General features: G+C 39.1%; 1 pseudogene; it reads right to left on the bottom strand.

Moving 5' to 3' along the window:
* Positions 1–525: 525 nt before the first annotated feature.
* LOC123936709 lies at positions 526–2,891 on the bottom strand (annotated as a pseudogene).
* Between the last annotated feature and the right edge of the window lie 502 nt (positions 2,892–3,393).

The following is a 3,393-nucleotide window of genomic DNA, read 5'->3' as shown; positions in this document are numbered from 1 at the left end:
TTTCATTTCCAGTAGTGCATTTTTTGTCAAGAAATTTATTAACCTTTACAAACACTATTTTCACTCATTCATAAAAAATGATTTATGAAACAAGATGGGATTGGGAGGGAGACAAACCATAAATGACTCTTAATCTCACAAAACAAACTGGGGGTTGCTGGGGGGAGGTGGGATTGGGAGAGGGGGAGCGGGCTATGGACATTGGGGAGGGGAGGCGAACCATAAGAGACTATGGACTCTGAAAAACAACCTGAGGGTTTTGAAGGGTCAGGGGTGGGAGGTTGGGGGAACAGGTGGTGGGTGATGGGGAGGGCACGTTTTGCATGGAGCACTGGGTGTTGTGCAAAAAGAATGAATACTGTTACGCTGAAAAAATTAATAAAAAGGGAAAAAAAATGATTTATGATTAAATCTGTAATAAAACCATATAACGTTCATCACTGCATTCAGTAAGCCCAGTTTCATCCATGGAACATAATAAACCACTTTAAAACAGCAGTTTTCATTCACATCATATATGGCTGTCAAATTAAAAGTATCTCTTATAATAGGCTGTTATCCAAGAAATCCATTTCACTTCACGTTATGTGCTGAGACTGACGGATGGATCGATTCCCTTAGAATCTGAAAGTAGATTCTGCCCCTTGATATAACCCTTTTCAATGTCTCTCAAACAAGTTTCACAACAGGAAAGTATTTGTGAGCAGAGAAATCAAATTCAGGAGGAACCTTACATTCCTTTTTGTGTCCTCCTGCCAATAACTTCATGACCACAAAGTTGGGTTTGCCAACCTTTAAAATTCTATTGACCTCATGGTCTGGGTTTGGGATATTTTCCAGGATCATTTCTGCTTGCTGAAAGTGCTTACTAGCTGCCACATACAGTTCTGGAGACTGAGGAGGAGGGCTGTATTTATTGAGGTCAGACATTTCCTTGAACTGCAGATAGTGCACTGGCGGTGTCATTACACTGTTGAATGGAGCAAATCTGTGCTCATATCGAACTTGCTCACTATCAAGCTCAAACTTGGGTTTTCGTACTTTGCCATCCATGTCAAATGCTACCATGGTTTTAAACATCCCAGCACACATGTTCTGATATGCCTGGCTCATTGTAATCTCTCGGCTCAAGGGGCGAACTTTCTTCTATTTTTTTTTTGTTTGTTTGTTTTTTTACTGCTCCGGCCTTTCTGCTGCTCTTCCATGATCCTTTCCTCTGCCATCTGAGAGCCATCAGCACGACTTAAAGTCGACATCAACCACGCATAAAGGAATTCTGAGAGATACCAATATATGTAGTAGTACTCGTGCATGCTGTAGAGCTCCAATTCAAAGCCACTCAGAAGATACTAGATCATAATTCGAAGGTTATGATAAAGGACCCAGGTACCTAAACAGGCCAAATGTTGCCTTTGGGGTTCCTGTTTCAACAGCATAGTATGAAGGGCTGCATCAACCTTCTCTGCCTCATCCTGCAAGGTAGCAAATTCCTCAAGAATATGACCAAGCTTATCTCTCTGTCGAGCCCTATTATGTCCATGGATCTGTATAACACTACAGAAGGGCCGAACACAGTGAGTAACAAAGGAGTCAATACAGTCCTTCGCCTGGTGATTATTATACAGGCAGCACTTTGGGGAGAGCACCGGAGGACTGACAAAAGACCGGAGTGCATCCTTCACCATGTCTTGCATGAGATGGGTTCCAAAGACCTTTTTGTTATCCACCAAGAAAGTGGTTTGCAATAGAGATATTGAAAGAACACAAGGTGATTGTTCACTAAATTCACAGAAAAAATCCAGGATACAATGTAAATTTGTTAAATTGACCACCTCACAAACAAACAGTTTTTATTCTATTAATCTTGCAAAATAGTTGACCATTTCTTCCCTTTTAATTATTTTTGCATATCGAGGGAAGGTAGGTGGAAGTAGCCTCTGGTTAACAAGGGGCTCAAAACCCATCATAATTGGATGATCTCCTTTTGTAGTATCATTGTGAGCCTGGATGCCATGATGCAATGAATTATGAATGGCAGAAAGAAGATCTGCTGCTTGAACCATCAATTTTTGAGCTTCTGCAACAGCACTGGTCTCTTTCTTAGTAAAGGCTATAAGCACAGTCAGTAACACTCGAGTGAATTTCACTCTGCTGAATATGGCTAAACACTGTTGGTGTTCTAGTTCTTCTAGATCTCTTTCTTCTCCTTGTTGACTTCGAGTACTCTTTACTCTTCTTTGCATGCCATCCTCCACATCTTTTAGCATGCCTGTAACTCGAAGGTCTGTCACACTGTTAGCCATTTTAAATCCATAAGTCATTGATTGAAAATCTTCCTCTTCAAAAACAGCAGCTTTATTTACTTTTTCCCTTGCAATGTCACAGATTTTCAGGATTCCCAGAGCAAAAGCTTTCATGGCAGGATCTTCTATAAAGTCTGGATTATGAATGTAAAGGCACGTAAATACTGTCTGTGCCAAGGAATGGCCTTCTAATCATGTTATCAAACAGCAAAAGCAAGTATCCATTATCCCTATCAATTCAGGCAAGGTGAGGTCTTTAATTTTAATGGTGCCATCCTTGATAGCTTGTTCAAAATTGAGAACTTTTCGATTAACTTGGTTTCCAATCATGCCAGCATCCATCTTGGGATCCATCATTTCAATGGCAGACATGGCTTCAAAAAGACCAAATAGCTTATCATGAAGCAGTTCTCCCAATTTTAATTCTCGACAAGCTTCTTCAAAATCTTGGGTTATGTCCACCCAGCTTGTATTGCTTTTTTCCATCTTTTCTGGTATACTGAGCTCCCATCCCGAATCATCATCTTCTACAGAAGCTTTCATGACCATACTGCCTACTTCTCCCGTAGCCACCCGCGCCGCCACGAACCGTCCAGACCGCGGAAATAATGATGCCCCAGAACCTATAATCTGATATTTAGAAAACCCTAAAGACTTTACCAAAAAAAGTGAGAACTTATAAATAAATTCAGTAAAATTGCAGAGCATAAAATCTATACCATTTCTCTCCATTTTTAACAAACTACCAAAAGAATTAAGAAAATAATTCCATTTATAATTGATCAAAGGAATAAAGTATCTAGGAATAAATTTAACCAAGGAAGTGAAAGATCTGTCTCCTAAAATGTGTATACAATTGATAAAGAAATTGGAAATAATTTGAAAGACACTCTGTGCTCATAGATTGAAATAATTAAGATTTGTTAAATGTCTATATTACCTTAAGCTATCTGTAGATGAAATGAAATCCCTATCAAGTACCAAGCAGCATTTTTAAATCAAAATAAAACAATGTTAAAATCGGCCAAGAACAACCAAGATCCTAAATAGCTGAAGCAATCTTTTTTCTTTCTTTCTTTTTTTTTTTTAA

This window comes from Meles meles, chromosome 2 (assembly GCF_922984935.1).
Source record: "Meles meles chromosome 2, mMelMel3.1 paternal haplotype, whole genome shotgun sequence".
NCBI classification, from domain to species: Eukaryota; Metazoa; Chordata; class Mammalia; order Carnivora; family Mustelidae; genus Meles; species Meles meles.
The sequence above is the reverse complement of the archived record's forward strand: the minus strand, read 5'-3'. Positions and strand labels throughout refer to the sequence as shown.